This window comes from Callospermophilus lateralis, chromosome 2, assembly GCF_048772815.1.
Source record: "Callospermophilus lateralis isolate mCalLat2 chromosome 2, mCalLat2.hap1, whole genome shotgun sequence".
Lineage (NCBI taxonomy): Eukaryota > Metazoa > Chordata > Mammalia > Rodentia > Sciuridae > Callospermophilus > Callospermophilus lateralis.
Genome location: NC_135306.1, coordinates 167,610,076 through 167,619,650, shown reverse-complemented (window position 1 = coordinate 167,619,650; position 9,575 = coordinate 167,610,076). Strand labels below are relative to the sequence as shown.

At 38.9% G+C, this 9,575-nt stretch overlaps 1 pseudogene; it reads left to right on the top strand.

Annotated features, from left to right (window-relative positions):
* The first annotated feature begins 4,118 nt into the window (after positions 1–4,118).
* Positions 4,119–5,186, top strand: LOC143389568 (mas-related G-protein coupled receptor member X1-like; annotated as a pseudogene).
* The last annotated feature ends 4,389 nt before the right edge of the window (positions 5,187–9,575 follow it).

The window sequence follows — 9,575 nt, the reverse complement described above, 5'->3', positions numbered from 1 at the left end:
ATCCAAATGCTTTCCAATTTTTTAAATTAAAAACATTTTTTATTTTAGTTATTAGAAAAAAAGTATAGTGGTCTCTTACGTCAGTTTCTCTGAGGCCTTTATCCATGGTTTGTAAATGGAATCTTCTTCTCTTTTTGTCTTCACAATGCCCCACCTCTGAGTGTGTATGTCCTAATCTCCTCTTCTTATGAGCACACCATTCATACTGAGGAAGGCCCACCCCAATGGCCTCATATTAATTTAATTAGCCCTTCCGTCTTCAACTACAGTCACATTCTGAGATCGTGGGAATTAGGACTATTACTTATAAACATTAAAGGGACTCAATTCAGCCCATAACAAGGTCTTATTAAATATTTGCTGAATTAATCCACCAAATAAAATTTCTAAATATTTTAATTAGGTTCTTTACTAGTCAACTTTTTTATGATAAAAATACCTGGCACAGGCTACTCATAAAGGGCTTAAATTCACTCCGTTTTGACTGCAAGTTCAAATGTCACAGTCCAGACTCTGGGCCCAGCCCCCTGGGAGATAATGGGAGCATATGTGGAGGAATGGTCACATCTCCAGTCAGGAAGCAGAGGGCTGGGTGGGGCCAGACTCGCACCTTTGTAACAACTGTCTCACAAGAAATAAAGAGGTTGTCTGAGTACATTCTAAGTACATGCCCCAATGACCTAAAGACCTTCCACTAGGCCCCACCTCTTAAAGACTCCACAGAACATCCCAGTACTGCCACTCTAAGACCAAGCACCAATCACATATACCTTTGGGGGGACACTATTAAACCATATCCAAACCATAGCATTCCATCCATGACCCCTAAGGTTCATGCCCATCACTTTTTCTAATTCAAACTATGTTTATAAACAATAAGTAGACTAATAAGACAGTTATAAAGGAAAGTCATAGGAGATGATTTAAAATTTTGAGTATCACTAAATGAAAATAAATAATAAAAAATTTCATAAAGTGGAGAGAGAGACAAAAGTGTTATTTATGCTGAACACTTCCTATTTCACAAGGAAAATCAACTGCCCCACTTTTTCATAATGATAATTTAAAAATAAAAATACGGGTTTGCTCTTCAGAGAAAGAATTAAGAATAGGCAGGGGGCTGGGGATGTGGCTCAAGCCTGGCATGCGCGCGACGCTGGGTTCGATCCTCAGCACCACATACAAATAAAGATGTTATGTCCGCTGAAAAAACTAAGAAATAAATATTTTAAAAATTCTCTCTCTCTCTCTCTCTCTCTCTCTCTCTCTCTCTCTCTCTCAGAAAAAAAAGAATAGGCAGGGATAGAAAGTGGTGACCTCTGGAGAATGAAATTCAGTGAGACATTGACTCTGTGAACATTTCTCTTTCATTTGGAACAAAAGTCTACAAATGAATGCATTGTTGCTAAGATAAAATACTGAAAAAACAAGTGGAGTCAGGACCTGATGAGCCTGGAGGGACCCAATGATATACTTTATTATTTACTCAGAAAGTTCCACTTTGCAAGTTCACATTGCTTGATGTTGGTATCCAGGATTATAGTTGGCAATAAATGGACTGAACAGATATTATTTACAGGGAAGTGGACGAAAATGGTCAGGATGGGAGAGGCTGATATGCAAGTAGAAACTGGGCAGATGCCAAGAAACATCTCAGGGGAGGATCAAGTCTTTAATGACTCTAGTCTCCAATTTGCTCCCAGTTCCAGGACAGAAAATTACAAAGACTGTCTAGAATCTTTATAAGCCTCACTTGGTCACCAACTTTTACTCCAGCTCTTGTAGGCATCTCCTGACTTGGAGAACAAAGAATTGTACTCTGGGGTCACCCAATCTGAGAAAGGCTCTTCCCGGATAGCACAGCTCAGCTCTCCACCTCTGGACAGGAGAAGGGAAGAAAGGTAAGGGGGCCTTCCATTCTTGGTATATGTGGTGTTCGCTCTGAATACACATCCCTGTGTTTCTACCATTGATTGCTAAATAGAGGGAGTCATGGTACTTCTCTCAGGGAAAGACAGGAGATAGAATCATCCTTTTGTAAACTGGGTTCTGGAAGCTCCTGCTGTGGAAGTTTAAAATGGGGATAATCAGACCTTTCTCCCTTCTGAGCCAACTCTGCATATTTTTCCCTTTATTTCAGTCATTCAAATCTTCTGTCACAGAGAGATTGCTGCCTCTTTTATTCATTTAAAAAGCAAAGCCCCATGTAGATATTGTTTGCCAGAGCTGAGATGCTATACAGTAGGTTTCATTGCTTTTCAAAATTACTCTCTTTGTGTTGGGCATGGTGTGCACACCAGTAATCATAGCGGCTCGGGAGGCGGAAGCAGGAGGATCACTAGTTCAAAGCCAGACTCAGCAAAAGTGAGGCACTAAGCAACTCAGTGAGATCCTGTCTTTAAATAAAATATCGTCTGGGGATGTGGCTTCATAATGGATGCATTACTTACAGAATGCCCCTCAGCAAGTCCAAAGGAGAATATATCCTCTGTCCATTTGAAAGCCTCCTGTCTCTGTGAGCCTTCTGGATTCTGAAGTCATGGCTGCCTTGGACACTGGAAAGGGCCTTTGGGTTCCCATATTTATTGCTTACTGACTTCTACCACCTCTTTTGTTCCTTTTTTCACTGGCTTTTCTCCCTCTTTGTTTCTCAAGTTCACTTTATGCTAGATTTAATTTCATCCACGATTTTGACTGCCACGTTGCATATAACTTGGGAGTTACTCCTCTGCTTTTCTCTGATGAGCACACAGTGATGATGGGCCAAAGTACTGGTCAAAAGTGTAGAACCTGGTGTGTTCAAATCCACAGTGTATGAAACAGGGATCAATCCCTCATCCTGCTTATTCTCTATGAAATGGGGAAAATACTAATTCTTACCTCATAGACTCTTGAGAGGACCCAAAAGGAAATTATCTGGTAAATTCTCAATCAGCTCCTGTTTATCACTAAGATATGATCTGGTCTTCTTTCCCCAGTTCAAATTTGCATGAGAAACTAAACACCCCAATCTTAGCACTCTCTTCTGTTTCCCCTCACAGGCTTCACTGACACAAAAGTTTTTTTGTTTGTTTGTTTGTTTTATCAAGAAATAAAATGCTACTAGGATCTTTAGGAAGAGAGAACGCAGTAGATCTACATTATACACACCACTCAATAGTACTCCATAGAGGGTCACCCACGTCAAATACCTCTTTTCAGTGGCACTCAGACTCACTCCTACATTATACTTCCTATTCCACACTGCTGAGCAATTCTGCTAAGACACAAATGCTACCCCCACTGTGCTCCAAAACTGTCCTCAGTGCTGAACAAAGCCGTCTTGAATCCTTACTCCAAAGGCACTTCAGTAGTCAACGTGCTATTAGGACGCAGGTGATGAATTATAAAACACCCAGAGCTGTTCACAATAAAAATTACAATAAATGATTTTTTGCTTTCTCTCTTTTATATGTGTGTTCTAATGCCTATTATGGTATTTATCCCAAATCATCTAACACTCTAAGTCTCTCTCCCCTTTCATGCGTTCATCCATTGAACGAGTATTGAGAACCAGTGGACCACACATATCTCAGCACTGCAAATGTCAAAAATGACAATTTTCTTCAATACCTGACACACTGAGCAGTTTCTAGACCCAGCCATTCTCTCTCCTGTCCTAGTAAGAGCTCACATTCTCCTCATGGTCACAAAGCCAAGTTCTTCTCCTCCATGAATGAAACGCTCATGGTCATGGGGGCATCATGACCACCCTTGCGTCTGCCTCAATTCCAACAACTGAGAGAAAACTTCAAGGACAAATCAGAGCTGGTCCACAGCTCAAGCCCATTAAGTGGGAGTGTTTGGATCATAGCATATTGCTATGTCATTTATTTTCAGGTCAGAGAGCTCAAGCTATTCAGAGGATGAGTACTGAATTTGAATCCATATTTCAGAACCCCCCCCCCCCCGCCGAGCCCTTGATACATGAGTTCATCTCCATAATCCTGTTTTTATTTTTCCTCTTTGAAATGGAGAGAGTAATCCCCACATAGCAAGATGAACTTAAAATCAGATCTCATGCATCAGTGCTCAAGTCTTGTTTTGTTACCAGGGTCACCAGTGGAGAGATTGGAAGCATGAATTCAACCATCCCAGTCTGGAAGACAGAAGCCACACCAACCTATAGGAATTACATGAGCCCTCATCCAACTTGTAACATGAATAACATGACCTCAAAAATGCTGACCCTCATCATTTTGCTGGGCGGACTGGCAGGAAATGTGGCTGTGCTCTTACTCCTGGGCTTCCGCATATGCAGGAACGCCTTCTCTGTCTACATCCTCCACCTGGCTGCTGCTGACTTCCTCTTTCTCTGCTTCAATACCACTGCTTTTGTACTAGATGTCATCAAAATGTTTCTTCACTTCTCTGTCCCTACATATGGCATCATAAGAACTGGGGGAATCATTTGCTACATTGCAGGCCTGAGCATGCTCAGTGCTATTAGCACTGAGCGCTGCCTGTCGGTCTTGTGGCCCATCTGGTACCACTGCCACCGCCCTACACACATGTCAGCTGTCATCTGTGCCCTGTTCTGGGCCCTGTCCATGTTTCTGAGTATCCTGGACAAGGTCTATTGTTTAAAACTGACTATGAATTTTGCGATTGATCCATGTAAAACTGTTAACTTTATTATAGCTGCGTGGCTGATGTTTTTATTTGTGATCCTCTCAGGGTCCAGCCTGACCCTGCTGGGCAGGATCTTCTGTGGATCCCGGAGGATGTAACTGAGCCAGCTGTATGTGACCATTCTGCTCACAATTCTGGTCTCCCTCCTCTGTGGTCTGCCATTTGGCATCTATTTTTTCCTGGTCTACTGGATTCACAATGATTCTTATACACTAGGTTGTCTTAATATGGTTTCATTTGTCTTGTCCTGGGTTAACAGTGGAGCCAACCCCATCATTTACTTCTTTGTCGGCTCCTTTAGGCAGCAGTCCCAGAACCTCAAGCTAGTGCTTGAGCGGGCTCTGCAGGACACTCCTGAAAAGGAGGAAGGTGGCAGCAGCCTTTCTCCAGGAGATGTCAGAGAGCAGAGTGGGACAGAGATGAAGAGCCTCTGCCCTATTGCCTCAGATGTCTGTCTGAGAATCAACAATGTCCTGCCACATTTGACTGCTGCCTGCTCCTCTCTCAGCCCCTGAAATGCCTCTGTGATTTTCCATAGTCTCCAAGTGCATTTATGTTAACCTGGATTTTCTTATTTTTCTTAGAGAAAGCTCTCTGACATAGCATGCCTCAACTCTTTTCTGTATTTTTTGATAAATGTTTCATCAAATATCCTCTAAATTTTTCTTATTGATGCTTTTCTTTGAAAATTTCATTCTAATGGAAAGAATTTTTCTTCAAAATCATGATTTTTTTTATTTATGACTGTTTTCTACCTGAAGTTACAGAAAACGATTATTCCTTATTTCTCTCTGTGCTGTGAGTGGATCATCTTGGGATCTATGTTGGGACATTGCTGCAGGTAGAAAGCTTGTTCTGAATGAGTTCTGAATCTGAGGCAACAACATTATCAATACACTATGCTATCTGGGAAAGCAGAAGTGATTTTTGTTGCTGTTCTCCAGTAGATTGTATAGATTTTGGTAGAAGAGATCTCCTTGGACATACCTGTCATATTGGTGTAACTGGTATAAATCCTCCCAGCAAGTAAACAGATAACAAGGATCAGAGTGCAGAAAGATCTAAATAGTGTGTGTGTGTGTGTGTGTGTGTGTGTGTGTGTGTGTGTGTGTTGGCCAATAGATAGGGAAGGCTTCTAGAAAAACTTGGAATTTGAATGTACGCAGCATGTGCCTCTGTCACCTTTTCAGCCACACGGATTGTTTAAGTCAGAAAGATAAGTAGAACTTGAACAGATGGAAATGGCAGAAGAATCAATTCATTATTATATTGTTTTTAAAAGCACAGAATTGGTTCTGGAAAAGGCATTCAGTTTCTAAATGAGTTTCAGTCCTTGTGCCACTGTAAGTATTTAGTTGTGACTGCAAGAACCCTCTTAAGAAGAATCTTTAGACTGAAGTGCTGAGAGCAGTGATCAATGATTGCCATGGCCTAGAAGTGATGGGGGTTGGCAAAAGTTTTACAAACTTATTTGGAATCCATGCTACAATCCTGGCAAGTCCAGAGAGGACCATCTAGGTCATCCTAGCGGGGCAAGCCTAAAAAATATGTCTTGCTTTCTGGACCGTTTTCTCAGGATATGTCCAACCAAAATATCAGAAGCAAAAGAATAAACAACAGAGAGGTAGAAAAGAGATGTAATGTACAGAAGAGAAAAAGAAGCAGTAGAATGCACCTGCTTCTCTGGGGAGGTCTTTTTTTCCTGAAAAGGGTCCATAATAGAACTAGGGAGATAGTTTACCTTTAAATTAGTTCAACATTTTATTCCTCACATAAAAAATCGTTGCAAAACATTTTTATAGCCTTGATATGAATAATTCCATAAGAGTTGGTAACAAGTTAGCAGAAATCTCATATTTAAAGTCTGCATGTCACCTACACAACTTTTGAAATACAGAATTTGTTCAGATCTATTTTTATGGGCGTGTTATAATTATCCATAAGAGTGGGACTCATTGTTACATATTCATACATGCACATAACACAGTTTGGTCAATTTCTCAGACTTACCCCTCTCCCGGTGCTTTCTCTTTCCCTCCTCTCTTCCCTCTCTCTCGTCCCTTTCACGTCACTGGTCTCCATTCCATTTTCATGAAATTCCTTTCACCTTCTTTTCCCCTTTTTTTCTCTCCAGTTTCCACAAATTAGAGAAAATATACAATCCTTGACCTTCTTAATCTGTGTTATTTCACTTAACTTAATGATCTCTAATTCCATCCATTTTCCTGAAAAAGTCATGATGAAATGCAGAAATTGGATATTTAGACTATATTGTTATTTTAACATGCTGTTACACATGTGACAAAAAATTCTGCCATAAAGCAACTCTTAGTAAATACATAAAAGTACAGATACTATCCTGCATTCTATCAGACCAAAGTGGAATGAAATTAGAAATCAATGATAAAATAAATAATAAAAGCTACTTCAACACCTGGAGACTAAATAATATGCTATTGAATGAACAATGGGTTGCAAAAGATATCAAGGAGGAGATTATATCACCTCTTAGAGGTAAATGAGATCACGGATACAACATATCAAAATCTCTAGGACACTATGAAGGCAGTTCTAAGAGGAAAGTTCATTGCATGGAGTTCATCCTTCAAAGAAGAAAAGGTCAACAAATAAATGACCTAACATTACATCTCAAAGCCCTAGGGGGAAAAAATCAACACCAAAAGCAGTAGAAGACAGGAAATAATTAAAATCAGAGCTGAAATCAATAAAATTGAAACAAAAAACAATTGAAAAAATTGACAAAACAAAAAGTTGGTTCTTTGAAAAAATAAAATTGATAAACCATTAGCCATGTTAACAAAGAGAAGGAGAGAGAAAAAACTCAAATTACTAACATCCATGATGAGAAAGGAAATATTACAATGGACACTACAGAAATATAGAAAATAATTAGAAATCATTTTGAAAATTTGTACTCCAATACAATAGAAAATATTGAAGGCATTGACAAATTTCTAGAGGCATATGATATGCCCAAACTAAATCAGGATGATATACACAATTTAAATAGATCAATTTCAAGCAAGGAAATAAAGGAGACCATCAGAAGCCTACCAACCAAGAAAAGCCCAGGACTAGATGGATACACACCTGAATTCTACAAGACCTTTAAAGAAGAACTAATACCAATACTACTCAAATTATTTCATGAAATAGAAAAGAAGAAACACTTCCAAACACATTCTATGAGGCCAATATCACTCTGATTTCAAAACCAGACAAAGACATATCAAAGAAAGAAAACTTCAGACCAATATCGCTAATGAATATAGATGCAAAAATTCTCAATAAAATTCTGGCAAATCGAATTCAAAAACATATCAAAAAGATAGTGCACCATGATCAAGTAGTGTTCAACCCAGGGATGCAAGGTTGGTTCAATATATGGAAATCAATAAATGTAATTCATCATATCAATAGACTCAAAGATAAAAATCATATGATCATCTCAATAGATGCAGAGAAAGCATTTGATAAAATACAGCATTCCTTCATGTTCAAAACGCTAAAAAAAACTAGGGTAGGCTGAGGCAGGAGGATTGCACATTCAAAGTCAGCCTCAGCAACTTAGCAAGACCCTGTCTCTAGCAGAATATTTTTTAAAACTATGTATCCCTGTCTGATATCTGGCGCTAATTATGTCCATTGTGTCAATTTGTGGGGTGGGTATGATTGGAGGCTAATCACAGAGATTCCAATAACTTATTTAATACAAGCAAGAAGTTGTCTCTTCCTTCAATGTTACACAAAATTATAAGAGGTTGTGAGGGGCAAGGGGGAGGGGAAAAAAGGGAGAGAATTGAACAACAGCAGAGGAGGTAGAGAGGGAAGATGGGAGGGGAGGGAAGGGGAGGGGGGATAGTAGGGGATAGAAATGGTAGCAGAATACAACAGTCACTAATATGCCATTATGTAAAAATGTGAGTGTGTAATCGATGTGATTCTGCAATTTGTATTTGGGGTAAAAATGGGAGTTCATAACCCAATTGAGTCAAATGTATGAAAGATGATATATCATGAGCTCTGTAATGTTTTTAACAATCAATAAAAATAAATAAATAAATAAATAAATAAAAATAAAAAATAAAATTTAAGTTTCAATCAAAAAAAAAAAAGAAGTTGTCTCTTTCTAAAGATAAGTACATATAATCCTAGTTTGAGTATCTTCAGGATATAAACTCTAACCTCAAGAGTATCAAGTTTAAAAGTACAAAGAAATTTAAGAAGGATTATTCCTATATTCTTGGGTTCAAAAGCTTTGCTTATTAGAAAATAATTGTTCAGGTGAAGATTTAAACTCTGATGTACCTCATTGATTTCCTATATCCCTTTGGGCATGAGCTGTACTACAACACATAATTTGTTCAAAATATTTGTTGGAAGATATTAGGTATTTTGGAAGATATTAGGTAAATCACCATTAGTCTGGCTAGTTTGAGTATAAATGAATATAAAATTCCCAGTTTACCCTTAAAATACTTATAAAGGGGCTGGGGATGTGGCTCAAGTGGTAGCGCGCTCGCCTGGCATGCGTGCGGCCCGGGTTCGATCCTCAGCACCACATACAAACAAAAATGTTGTGTCCGCCGATGACTAAAAAATAAATACTAAAAAAAAAATTTAAAAAAAAATTTAAAAAAAAATAATAAATACTTATAAAAATGTTAGCCATGAGAATCCATCAAAACATTTTAAAAAGTACTATATCAAGCCAAAATGTGTTACTTCAAGAATGCAATGTTCTTCCAACATTCATAAAACAATCCATATGCAGTGCTGGCCTAAGCCTGGGGCTGACCAAGCACAACAGAGCACCACTCCTGCCACATGTGTAGCCTAGCACTGATAGCCAGCAACAGTAGTCTACCATGGGGGTTGGCCAT